Source organism: Panicum hallii, unplaced genomic scaffold (assembly GCF_002211085.1).
Source record: "Panicum hallii strain FIL2 unplaced genomic scaffold, PHallii_v3.1 scaffold_12, whole genome shotgun sequence".
In the NCBI taxonomy this organism is placed as follows: domain Eukaryota; kingdom Viridiplantae; phylum Streptophyta; class Magnoliopsida; order Poales; family Poaceae; genus Panicum; species Panicum hallii.
The window spans coordinates 40,264-54,535 of NW_020356155.1; positions in this window are offsets into that span (position 1 = coordinate 40,264).

Here is a 14,272-nt window from a genome sequence, read left to right on the forward strand (position 1 = left end):
CGTATGAAACCCTTGTCAAGAAGATCTTGAAGTTAGATTTTCAGTTCAGCCAATTCATTTGGAGGCATACGATATGGTCTCTTTGAAATAGGAGTAGTGCCATGTTGGAGTTCAATGATGAACTCGATGTCTCTGTCTGGTGGCATTCCAGGCAAGTCATCTAGAAAGACATTGGGGAACTTACAGACTACAGGAATATCTTTTACTTTGATGTTGGTGATGGCATAAGTGCAAGAATGCAGATACTGCTGCTGGGGCAGATAGAGGGTAGTGGCTCCATGATATGGTGAATCAATCTCGATAACTCGGGAAGAGATATCTAGCAGTACTCTATGTTCAGTCATCCAATTTGTCCTAAGTATAACATCAATACCCTCTAAGTTTAGCAAAACCAAATCAGTTTTAATTACTTGGCTACCTAACTGAATTGGTACACTTCTAACCATTTGGTTGGAAGTGATCTTTCCTCCGGGGGTAGAAATCATATATGACCCCTGGGTAGGGCAAAGATCAAGTCCTATTCAGGTACCACAGTTGTTACTAATAAAACTATGAGTTGCTCCTGAATCAAATAATGTAACAACTGGTTGGTGGTGAATAGAGAATGTACCCGACATGACGGGAGCTCCATCCGGAAGTTCTGCAAGGGTGGTGAAGTTAATTCGCTCCTGCCGAACTTGCATCATCGGCCTCTTGCCCTTGTTCTGGTTACCCTGATTGGAACTCTGCCCTTGGTTAGGTTTCTTGGGCCGTGGACAATCTCTGATAAAATGAACCGCACTCCCGCAATTGAAACAGCGATAAATGCTGCTTCTTTGTTGGACTTGTTGAACATTTGGCCGTGGGCCAAATTGTTGTGGTTGTTGCGGGGGTACGGGTGGTCTATACCCTCCCTTTTGTTGAGGCAGCCTGAAAACCAGTCTACCGAACGGAGCATTCCGCCGTGGCGCTCTAGGCGGTGCATTCTGAACAAATCGTTACCGCGAGGGTTGAACGCCTGCGGGTCCAGTAGAAATCCTGCGTTTCTTTTCGGCACGGTGTGCCGTGATGCAATCCTCCTAAGTGAGGGCCATATTAACCAGCTTACAAGGTTCAAACGTTCTTTGAGCTTAGTGCTCAAGCCCCGACGGAAACGGTCTTGCTTCTTGGTGTCACTATCCGCGTGATAGCCCGCGTACTGACACAGGTGATTAAAAGCCTGTGCATATTGTAGTACGGTGCGGGTGCCTTGGGTAAGTGCCAAGAACTCATTCAGTTTCCGCTCCATTAGTCCTTTAGGTATATGATGTGCTCGGAAAGCATTCTGGAATTCTTCCCAGGAGATAACATGGCCATCAGCTTGCATGGCACAATAGTTATCCCACCAGATACGGGCAGCTCCGCGTAGTTGTTGGGCAGTGAAGTGAGCCTTGCTAGAGTCCGCACATGGAATCGTCAGAAGAGAAAACTTGGATTCAATGGTGCAAAGCCAAGCATCGGCATCAAGGGGCTCCTCCACTTTGCTGAATAGCGGGGGCTGGGTACTGAAGAAATCCTGGTAGTTTGCCACTTGAGGTTCATCACGACCTCCTCGTGATTGCTGGTGCTGTTGGTTCTGCTGTGCTTGTACCAACAAATTGAGAAGTTCGGTTTGCCGAGCCATAACCTCGGCTAGATTTGGAGGTGGCGGTGGCGGTTGTTGAGAATCGCTGGCCTGATCTGCCCGGAAGCCTTCCGGGGTTCCGCACGTGGCTCCAACCATCTGAAATAATGGAGATATCCATTATTAGCCACATAGCCTTACTCCCAATTTCAGAAGGTACACCACTCAGATAAGCAATGCATATACTCCATTCAATCATCTCATTTCGAAAATAAAGATATTGGAACAAGATGATGAAACACAAGGCTTATATTACATCGCAGATTCTGGCTTTCCTTAACATCGTACATTAAAAAGGAACCATACACAGGCCATCTATAATACAACAAATGGCACAAGGTCTAAGTAAGCTACTTACTACCTAAGACATTACACTTTACACAGGTTACATCTAACGAGTCGATGATTTGACAACTAGAAATCGTCGAAATTGCCTACAGAAGACTGACTGCCAGATGAAGAATAATCTGGCTGAGGATTGGGCTCCGGATCTCCATGCTCAGAGTCAAGATCTGAGACTCCCTTAATTTCTTCCGGATCTTCTTCTCCACCTTCAGGTACTGGGGGTGCAGCGGGAGGTGCTGGTTGCTGCTGCAGTTCTTCAATGTGAGCTTGGGCATCATCCGCTTCAAGGATCTGATCATGGATTTGTTCCTGGAGGAACTCAATGATTGTATTATGCTGAGTGATGATGGCATCACTCTCGTTGATCTGATCTTCTCGATGAAGGATGGTTTCATCTCGTGCTGCGATGATCTCATCCTTCTGAGTCACCAAGGCTTGAAGTTCCACTATCTGAGTGACTTGACGGTCAGCATTCCGATAGTGACTTTGAGCCACATTAGTCAACTGAACCATGCTACGAAGCAGCAAAATCTGATAATGGTGCTGAACATTCATGAACTTGGTAACACTACGGATCGTTTCTTCGGCCAGATCTCCCAACAAGTGACCAAGATGGTCTATCCGAAAGTTCCATTCTGGATCACTGGAGTCTAAAGCAGGGAATAGGCTGTCAGACCCGGGGCCACGGGGCTGTGTACATGATGTAGTTTAAAGAGGTTTAAGAGATTAAGTCTGTCTTATCTCTTATTTGTCTCGTTTATCTCTTATTTATCCCGTTTAAGTAGGAGATAGAGCTAACCGATACAGAAGGAATCTACCCGAGACATGTTCTGGTGTGATTCCTTAGCTGGTGTTGGTTAGTATCTTTGTAACCCTGGCCTCTTGGATATATAGGGGAGGACAGGGACCCTCTCAAAACACGATCTCTAGATTATTTTACTCCAAAGGCAATACAAACCACCATACAGGACATAGGGTATTACGCATCTTGCGGCCCGAACCTGTCTAAGTTTTGTGTTTCTTGCACCTTCGAGTTCCTGATCTCACCGTCCCCTCACCCAAAATTTACCACCTTGGGTATATCCCTCGGTGGGCAGCTGGTTAAACACCGACAGCTGGCGCGCCAGGTAGGGGAACACGTCGAAGATCCACCGGCGAGCTCGATGGCATCTTTCAAATTCGCGAGGTCAGTTCCCTCTCAGGGTACAACGTTCGTCTTTGGCTCGTGGGTCTGCATCGCAGATGGTATCGGCGATTTTTGGCGATTCCTCGTCGACATGAAGCCAAAGACTCCCACTGCGGATTCCCGCAGTGACCTTGACAAGTTCGTCGACGATCTCGACGATTTGTCGACCAATGCTTCTGCGACAAAGATCGAAGTGGAGTCTGCTCCAGGCTCGACTTCATCTAGCGTTGCGGCAACTTCCCTTGGGTTGGACTCGTTCCAATCTAGGGATTCGCGTAACCGATCCCGACTCGGTTCACGCAATCCGGCCACTGATCTCCAGAAGGCCAAAGTTTCTGGGTCCCTCTCCATGCTGGAGAAGGACGTGGACTTTCTGCTCCAGGTTGGAAGGCCTAAAGCCACCGCGTGTCGGGGGGCTTCGGGTTGTTTTGGCGCCAGTGGTCTGATGATCACCTCCATGCCGGAGGGGCGTATCGTGCATTGGAGGGGCATGGCGCTCTCCAATCTACTCGAGGCTGAGGGTCGAGTTGTGGCCCATCTCGAGCCTTTGCCGTTTCAGGAGGGCAGGCCGTTGGCTACCGTGGCGGAGGGATCGACTGAACTAGTCGACGCGAGCTCTGACGAGCTCACCTCCCGCCAGGTGCTAATGGCGGAAGAAGGCGAGGATGATGGAAGTTTTCCCATCGTCGACTTCGAAGCGGTCTCTGAAGATGAGATCACTGCCAACGCCGGCGACGAGAATGACGCTGATCGCGAGGCTCGGAGGGCCAGGAACAGGGCCTGCACAATCCGGCGGAGGAGGGCCAATGAGCGGAGGTGATCTATGCATCGCGAGCTTGATCCTGAGTTCGCCACCGTAAGCGAACGAGGCTTCAGGACCCCGGTGGCCAACATTGCCAGGGTTACGGCCATCCTCGAGTGCAGCCATGATCCAGACGTGCATCAAGCACTTCTTTACGTGCAGAGGGCCTGGATCCAGCTGGATCAGCAAAACCCGGCATCCACCATCAGGGAGGAGCACGTGGGTGAGAGTCGGAGCCAGGCTCACAGCCGACCGGCTGGCGGTCGCCCTCGTCATCGGCCCAGCCACAACAACAACAATGCTCGCGGGAGGCAGGCCCCTGGCGGGAGGCAACAGCCACCTTCAGGGGGTAACCCGCGACAGGCCAATCATCAGCCTCCTACAGAAGACTTACGCCAGCACATTAATGAAGGCCGTGATGCGCGGACTGTGATCTCCTCCAGGCGTAAGGTAGGGGAAGAAGTTGAGACTGAAGGAACTGATTGCAGTGATTGTTTCCCAGCTTTCTCTACGTGATTCAGCAGCTATAAGTACCCTGAGGGCTTCAAGCCGATCGGCATCACCAAGTACGATGGCAAGCAGGCTCCTCAGCAGTGGCTCTGTTGCTACTCCACGGCCACTGAGGTCGCAGGGGGCTCGAACATCACCAAAGTCGTCTACTTCCCGATGGCTTTGGACCCTACGCCGCTCACCTGGCTGGAGAGCCTCAGCAGCAACTCCATCGACTCTTGGGAGCGACTCAAGAAAGTCTTCATCGACAACTTCCAGGGAGCGATCGCTCGTGCAGGTACTTGTCATGATCTTGCTCAGTGTAAACAGGAACGTAATGAGCTCCTGCGGTCCTACACATTTTGTTTCTTTGATGTCCGCGCCACCATCGCGAACATCTCGGAGGACGACATCATCGACTGCTTCTACAATGGCATCACCGACCTAGGCATCTACAGGGATTTTTGGCGGAACAGGCTGAAGACTGTTGCGGGCCTCCATGATATGATGCACGATTGGTCCGAGCAGGAGGAGAAGATGCGGGAGCGGTTCCCGCGCACCAAGATAGCACTCTGAGGCGCCCAAACGACAACCGCAACGACAAAAGCCAGCGGGACTTTTCGGGTCCGCCCCGGAAACGTAAGCCAGATGATATCATCGCGGCTATGGATTGTCCTTCGCGAGGCAAGAAGTCGACAACATAGGAGGAGTTCGAGAGGCTCCTGCAGAAGAAGTGCCCATGGCATCCAGGTGCCAATCACGCGGCTATCGATTGCTACCACCTCCGGAGGACATTCAGCAACTTTGGTGGTGGCAGGAAGAACAAGAAGCCTGTGGATAAAGAACCCGAGGATGATGACCAAAGGGACCAAGGGCGCAACCTGAAGTTCCAGGACGCTTCGAAGACCGTCAATGTCATCTTCGGGGGTGATGGGGATTTTGGCTCCAGACGGGACCAAAAGCTGCTTCTTCGGGAGATCATGACCATCGAGCCGGCGGTACCACGACCACTCCGTTGGTTGGAGGTCCCCATCTCGTTCTCCCACGATGACTAGTGGACGAGCTTTTCGGAGCTCGGCAAGTTCCCCCTGGTTCTGGATCCCATGGTGGCAGAGGTCAGGCTCACCAAGGTGCTCATCGACGGTGGGAGCGGTCTTAACCTCATCTTCGCCAGCACTCTGAGGAAGATGGGCCTGGACTTCAAGGACATGCTGGTTCCGAGCAAGTCCCCCTTTTACGGCATCATCCCAGGTAACACGGCACACCCACTTGGTACGGTAGTTCTTCCAGTCACCTTCGGCACGAGGGCGAACTACTGCACTGAGTTCATCAAATTCGAAGTAGCTAACTTCGAATCTTCTTACCATGCAATATTGGGTCGTCCGGCACTCGCCAAGTTTATGGCAGTGTGACATTACGTTTATCTGCTTCTCAAGATGCCAGGACTCAGTGGGGTACTCACTCTCCGAGGCAACTTGAAGAAGTCGTATGACTACAATCAAGAGGCGATCCAGTATGCCTCGACTACTCGTGTGCCAGATGCTTTGGGAGAAGTACTCGCGGCCGCGCAACAGCTTTCTCAGTCCGGGCTGGAGATTCCTTCGAGAAAGGCCAGCAAGTCGAACATTCAGTCGACGGATGACGTGGCCCTCAAGACGATCCAGCTCCAGGAGGGTGACCCATCTAAGTCCGCCATTATTGGCGCGGGCTTAGGTGAGAAATAGGAACTCGCGCTCGTCAGTTTCCTACGGGCTAACCGAGACATTTTCGCATGGAAACCAGCGGATATGCCAAGGGTGCCCAGGGAGCTGATCGAGCATAGTCTGAATGTACACCCAAAGGTTGTGCCAAAAAAGCAACGCTTGCGAAGGTTTGCCCACGACAAGTGTGAGGCGATCAAGCAGGAAATAGCTAAACTTCTCGCGGCTGGATTCATTAAAGAAGTAATCCACCCAGAGTGGGCAGCTAATCCTGTTCTTGTAAAGAAAAAGAACAATGAATGGAGAATGTGTGTCAACTACACTGATCTCAACAAGCACTGTCCCAAAGATCACTTTGGGCTCCCGCGCATTGACCAAGTTGTCGACTCGATGGCTGGTTGTGTCCTTCTTTATTTCCTTGATTGTTATTCAGGATATCATCAGATTGCGCTCAAGGAGGAGGACCAAATCAAGATAGCGTTCATCACCCCGTACGGGACATATGCCTACAAAACTATGTCCTTCGGGTTGAAGAATGCAGGAGCAACCTACCAGCGTGCGATCCAGATGTGCTTCGCGGATCAGCTGCATTGGAACGTTGAGCCCTACGTGGATGATGTGGTCATCAAGACCAGGGATTCTGGCGATTTGATCGCAGATTTGGAAGAAACGTTCAGCAGCTTGCGCAGATTTCGGTGTAAGCTCAACCCAACCAAGTGCGTCTTTGGAGTACCTTTGGGGAAATTGCTTGGGTTCATCATCAGCAATCGGGGCATCTAAGCCAACCTTGTAAAGATTTCGGCCATTACTGATATGGAGGCTCCGGCCACAGTCAAGGATGTGCAGAAGCTAATAGGTTGTATGGCAGCTCTGAACAGGTTCATCTCCTGACTCGGGGAGAGAGGACTACCTTTCTTCAAGCTTCTGAAACACCAAGATAAGTTCCAATGGACGGAGGAGGCCGAGCGGGCTCTGTAAGATCTGAAACATCACCTTCAGTCTCCTCTGATCCTTACAGCACCATTGCCAGGGGAAGATCTACTACTTTACATCATGGCAACAACTCACATTGTCAGCAGTGCTATTGTAGTCGAGTGAGGCGAGGAAGGCCATGCATTTGGTGTGCAGAAGCCTATCTACTTCGTCAGCGAGGTACTCTCCGAATCCAAGGTACGATACCCCGCCGTTCAAAAGCTTCTATATGCAATTCTAATCGCATCACGAAAGCTGCGCCATTATTTCGATGAGTACAAGATCACTGTGATTACGGATCTCCCACTGGCGGATATTCTTCATAATCAAGATGCCACGGGGCGTATATCAAAGTGGGCAGTGGAACTGGGGGCTTTGTCAATCGACTTCAAGCCACGCACTGCAATCAAGTCTCAAGCTCTAGTCGATTTTATCGCTGAATGGAGGGAGAATCAAGTCCCAACTCCAGTCGACAAGCCAGAGCACTAGACCATGTACTTTGATGGGTCCCTCAAGCTCGATGGCGGCAGTGCTGGAGTTCTGCTTATTTCTCCATGAGGTGAACAATTGAAGTATGTCCTTCAGATCCTGTGGGAGGTATCCAACAATGAAGCCGAGTATGAAGCATTGCTTCACGGGCTTCATTTGGCGATATCACTAGGGATCAAACGACTACTTGTCTATGGCGATTCTCTTCTCGTTGTCCAGCAAGTCAACAAAGAGTGGGACTGCAACAAGGAGACGATGGAAGCCTATGTGCAGGAAGTGCCCAAGTTGGAAAGCAAATTTTCCGGCTTGGAGGTTCATCACGTGCTACGGGAGCACAACGTTGGTGCTGATGCTTTGTCCAAACTGGGGTCAACTCGTGCTCAGGTTCCATTGGGAGTTTTTGTCCAGGAGCTCAAGCAGCCATCCATCAAGTCTTCTCCGCCGGTAACCATCGACGCGGTTCCCCAACAACCCGATCGAGAGGTTATGGTGCTGGGGGAGGACTGGCATGATGCTTTTATTGACTTCATCCGAGACCAAAGGTTACCGGCAGGATTTGATGCCAGGAGCGCAGAGGCGGCGCGCGTCATGCGCAGAAGCAAGGGTTTTGTCCTAGTCGACACCAAGCTTTATCGGCGCGGTGCCCGGACAGGTGTTCTCCTGAAGTGTGTCACAAAGGAAGATGGCTACGACATACTGCGAGAGATCCACGAAGGTGTCTATGGCAACCACGCAGCCTCAAGAATGCTGGTTGGGAAAGCATACAGGACCGGTTTCTGGTGGCCCGCCACGGTATCCGATGCGGAGGATCTCGTGCGCAGGTGCTAAAATTGTCAATTCTTCGGCAAGCAGTCTCATGTTCCAGCCCACAGCCTCATTACCATACCGCCATCCTGGCCCTCTGCTTGTTGGAGCCTTGATATGATTGGGCCCTTCACAACGGCACCGTGCGGTTTCACCCATGTGTTGGTGGCTATCGACAAGTTTACCAAGTGGATCGAGTACAAACCGATAGCTAAGCTCACACCAGATCGGATTGTTGACTTCATCTCTGATACCTTGCACCGTGTCAGCTTCCCGAATACCATCATCACGGACTTGGGATCAAATTTCACGGCCAACTAGTTTTGGGAGTTCTGTGAGAATGCGTGCATCGAGATTAAATATGTTTCTGTTGCACACCCAAGGGCCAATGGACAAGTCGAAAGGGCGAACGGCATGATAATCGACGGCCTCAAGAAGAGACTATGATGAAAACAGCAAGAAGGGAGGCAAATGGATATATGAACTGCCACATGTCGTCTGGGGGCTTCGGACTCAGTCATCCAAAGCCACAGGACAAACGCCTTTCTTTCTCGTATACGGGTCCGCAGCTATCTTGCCGGCCGATATCATGTGGAAATCCCCAAGGGTCGAAATGTACAATGAAGGCAAGGCAGACGAGGCGAGGCAATTAGAGCTTGATTCTGTTGAGGAGGCTCGTTGCACCGCTCTTGTTCAGTCAGCCCGATACCTGTAGGGGATTCGGCGATATCACGATCGCAACGTGAAGGAACGGTCCTTCAGCATAGGCGACTTGGTCCTACGTCGCATCCAAGACGAGTCCGGCCTACACAAGCTCAACTCAAGGTGGGAGGGTCCGTTCGTCGTCAAGCAGGTTACCAGACCAGGGTCATATCGACTAGAATGCCCTGATGGCCAATGTGACAGATCATGTATTTGTAAACTAGATATATTTTGTTAGTGTGAAATATGTGTTTATTTGTATAAAGTTAAGTGTGTTTATGTGAAGCTTTTGAAAAATTTAAAGTGCAAGTAAAAAGGGTATTTTTGTAATTACAGAAAAACCTAGGGTTGTTTTTGCAAAATGTGTTGTATGGGAGGTAATTTCGAAATAAGGGAAGGGTGATTTTGCAAAGGTGTTTTTCTTATTCTATCCCCTGTAAAAATTCTGTAATTATCCGAAAGTTTCATTTGAAATGTGTGTGTTGAAGTGTGTAAAATTTTTGGGTAAAATGGTGAAAATAAGGGTGTTTATATAATTTTATAAAAGTACAAGCCCTTTTATGTAAAGTAATTGATTTACAAAAGTAACTTTCAAAATTACTTAGGACTAAAGTGCAAAAGATGCAAGTCATCATGACACGTCTATCCAATCATTATGACGATTCTATCCCGTCATTATGACGTGTCATAAATGCTTGCATTTAGGTCCTGAATTTTATAAAATTTCGTTCTTTAGGACAAACACAATACAAATCCAACTTTTATTCAAAACTTCACGTGTAAAAATACAAATTTTGAGTTTTTGAACTGAAGCCCTAAAGCAATGTTGTAGAGCTTGAAAAACTCTCCAACTTTCGTTTTGGGCATTTCTTCATTTGGGTTTTAAATCAACGGGAAATTTTATTTTACAGTCAGGCCCTCGCAGTTTTCTGTTTTTACGCATAAGCCCTTGGGGAAAACCAATCCCCTTTCTCCTCTGTTTCCTTATCTCTGGCGCCTTATCTCCTTCCACGGCAGCAGCTCAGTTCAATCCCTTTTTCCCCTTCCTCTCTTCTCCATGCCGCAGTAGGGCACTCGGGCAGCAAGGACGGCCGGGCGCCTGGCGCCGGGGGCTAGCGGCGCGAGCAGCGCCGGCCCAGGCGGCGCGCGCGCTGGGCGCAGAGGGCGGCGGCGCCCCCACGCGGGCGCTTGGGAGGCGAGCGTCTCCCGGCGGCGGGCGACTTCTGGCCCCGAGCGGCGCAGGCAGATGGGCCCAGGGCGGCGGCCGCGGGAGCCAGGCGCGCGCGGGCGGCTGCAGCTCGCGGCGGCGCTGGCTCGGCCGGGCGGCAGCAGGCGCCAAGGCAGTGGCGGCACAGGCCGAGGCAGTGGCGAGCCGGCGGCGCGCGGCAGCGCGCTGGGCGAGCGGCCCACGCGGGGCGCGGGCTCAGGCGCGGTGCGCGGCTCGGCTGGCGAGACAGCGCGCGTGAGCCGCGGCAGGCGGGCGGCGCTGGTGGCGCAGGGCAGCTGGTGGCGCGGCTTGGCGGGCGTGCTGGCGCGTGCGTGCGCGGGAGGCCTGGGCGCTGCGCGAGAGCGGCTCGGCGCGGCTCCGGTGGCGCGCAGGAGCGGAGCAGGCGTGCGCCGTGGGTGCGCGAGCGCAGGCGCGCGGGCTGGCCGGCCCAAGCAGGGCACAGGAGGGCGAGTGGCAGTAAGGGAGCAGGTGAGCGGCAAAGGCACCAGGTGCGGCGCACAGGCAGGGATGACCGACGTGGGCCCCGAACGGCGGGCGGCACGGCGAAGACGACGCGCGCACGGTGTGTATGGGCGTGACGTGCACGGGTGAGCGGCGCCAGAGCGGAAACGGCGGCCGCAACAGGCACGTGCGCGGGTGGAACAGAGCGCCGGCGGCTCCAGGCGGCACGCGTGAGTGGGCAAGCGCAGGTGCTGGAGCGGCAGGAATGTGAGCGGCACCGAGCGAGTGGCGCGAGTGTGCGCGCGATGGCGTGCGGGAGTTGGCGGTGTGGGCAGCTGTTGAGCGGCCGGAGCGAAGCGCGGGCCCAGCAACAGAGGAAGGAGGTGGAGCTATGCAAAGCATTGACGAGCAGAGCAACGACATGCAGAGCGGCAACGTGCAACGCATGGCAGTGTTCCCGCTGGGCGAGCTCAGGCCACGACCAAGTTGAGTGCAGGAGGGTCGCGCGTGATGGATATTAGGGGCCGTCGAGGAAAAGGCAGCGGAAGACACGGCCCTAATATAGACAGACCACGGTCCTCGCGAAGGCGGAGGTGTGAGTATGGCATGGCGAATCGGAAAGAAAAGCTACGGAGCGAAGGCGATGACTGGGCGTAACAAGCTCGGAGGAGCCACGGAGTAGCCAGACACGACGAGCTCCCTCCACCCATGCAGAGGTCGAAACGGAAGCAGCACATAGAAGATGCGGCCAAGCACGGTGATCCTACCGGAGGCTACGCGAGTGTGCGGACCATGTTTCTGCAGCACACGTGCGTGAACAGTGGAGGCTTGGCCGTGAGCAAGGAAACCCTGAGGCTTGTGGAAGAGTCAACCTAGCGAACCAATCCGGCTCCATTGTCTTGTCCCATGATCCACGACACTCAGCAACTTCTACTCTTCGTCACCGTCGAGCTCTTCTCCTCGCTAATCTTGTTCGCCACGGGAATTCACTTTCCGTCTGTTCTTCTCCACAACCAAGACTACCCCAAGGTTTGCCCTGTTTTATTAAATTCTTTTAATGCCGGCAATCCCTTTGCCGGAATATCGTCGTTAACTTCCTGTTATCTATTCTCCCGGACTAGGGACTTGATTGCTATATTTTGGAAAGTTCTAGGGTGTTCTTTGTAAAATTTCAAAAGCTTTCTGTATTTCAAATCGATGACCTCTACATTTCATAGATTTTCATAGGAAGTTCATAAAAATGTAAAATCAGTTTCGTTTGAAACCCTAAGTCAAACTCTACAAGTTTTATGTTATGATCTTGAGTTGAGATCTTTGATGTGTGGTCTAGGTCAAATGTTAGGGAATGAATGTTTTATTGTGCTTTATATTGTATGCTTGTATTACAGCTAAAGCGTAAGCTATAGAAGTTATGGCATAAGTAGAGATATGCGATATCTAGTTAATCCTTTCCCACGAAGTGCTCATATCCTTACCGTTAAGATGTTATCCTTGTTTTGATTGCCGTTTTCTTAAGATCCTTTTCGTAAAAGGATCCCTGTTAGTTTATGTACTTTTGTTGCTTAGCTTATACACCTCTACGGCTATGCTTCAACGTCGACTATCAGTTCAACCGCTAAACATTCATTTCCTTTGAGTTTAGAATATTTTTGCGTAACAGCTGTCAGCCGATATATTTCTTGTGATATGCTTCTACTATCGGCTGGTTAGCTGATACGATTGTTACCTTTCTAGTATCGACTGCTGCCGATACAAGTCTGTTGTTCTGTCCTACATCGACTACACAGAGTCGATGTATCGAAGAGACACACACGATCTTAGGGTTCTTGCTATCGGCCGACCCAAGCCGATTTTGGTTGCCTTGCCATATCGGTCAAACACGGCCGATCAATCTTAGTTTTCCTATCTCCATTCCACACACCTCTATCAGCCGATTTATCGACTGAGAGATCGGCTATCTATATCTATCAGTCATATATCCTCAATCACACTCCAATCGACTGTACGTCACTCAATAGTTGTGCTGACGTAATCGAGTCGATACAACCACACTTAGTTACCTAGAATAACACTTAAGCACATCTCAGTTAAGACAACTGTTTTAGGAATCATCCCTCTGCTAAAGTGATCGATGTTTTCATCGATCAATCAGGAAACTGGTGTACCTATCAATCTTCTACACAAACCAAAGTACACAACCCTAGATCAATAAGATCGCACATTAGACACGCCTCTGTTAGGCACGACCTAAGCACATCAATCAGCTAAACCCCCGTTGTTTCCAATCGGCTCTGTTGTAACTCTCAACAAGTAGCTAATTCTAGTTAGTTGTCCCCCTAAAGCTCTATCTAGGTTTAGTTCAGATCTTTTGGTTGTTATATGAATAGTGTGTTATATAAGTGCTGGATTGCAATTTTGCTGTGAAATAAAATAGTTTTGTGTGCACGCTTGAATGTAATGTTGCATTACATGTAGATACGACTACTTCAGCAACGGTACCTACGAGATCTCCCCAGAGTCTACGGGGGATATTCCTGAAGATCAAGTAAATGTCACCAGGGGAATATCGGAAGCCCCGAACCAAAGTTCGGAAGATATTAACATTTCTGACTTCAGACCCACCAGTAAAGGCAAGCCCCGGACATAACCTACTATTTTATTACACTGCAATCTATATCTATTTATGTATTCTATGCATTAAGTTCTTAGGAATTGCTTGAAACCCTAGATGCATGAATCCTAGGAACCAATGTGATGAATACTAGTACTTGAGTCCGACTAGCTGCTATGCTAATAGGGCTGGTAGAAGTCGGGTGATTTCCTGTCACTCGCGCGATATAGGAGTTGTAATGATTACATTCCTGTTATCACTATAAGGATGCCGGACGGGAGTTTTGTGCGGTATCATGGTTGAGATGATACCCCGTCTGTGTTGATGAATCTGATAAGGTCGCAGTGTGTGGAAGTGCGGGTTAGGTGTTTGAAAGTACTAGCCACATGCCGTGAGTTATGGGTAAGCGGTAAGCCTAGTAGCCAATCGGCCCGAGGAGTGGACATACCTCCCACCACATGTATTTGGTTCTTTTGGTTACTTGGTTCGACTGGGGAAATACGTGTTGCAAGGGCAACCAGGAATACGGGTTTTGTAGTCGCGCTACAGACGTATGTCCTGCACACATTGGGTGTGCGTATGTTCCTGCAGTCGCTTGTGGTGGCTCTGATCCACGAGTCGGAATGAAAGGCAAACGGTTGCTTCGGAATGACCCTGTGGTGTTCCAAGCGTGTGTGTTAGGTTTACCTTGCAAGGTTAAATTCGATTCGAATCGTCCGCTTCTCACGAAGATTGAGACTGCTTGATCCCTTTTCCACATAGAGTAACAAGAGCAATATTATGGTTATCAAAGATGATGTTTGACCAAAGATTATACCATGCTTGCTTAGTCATAGGTGCTTACCTAGAATGGATAATTAA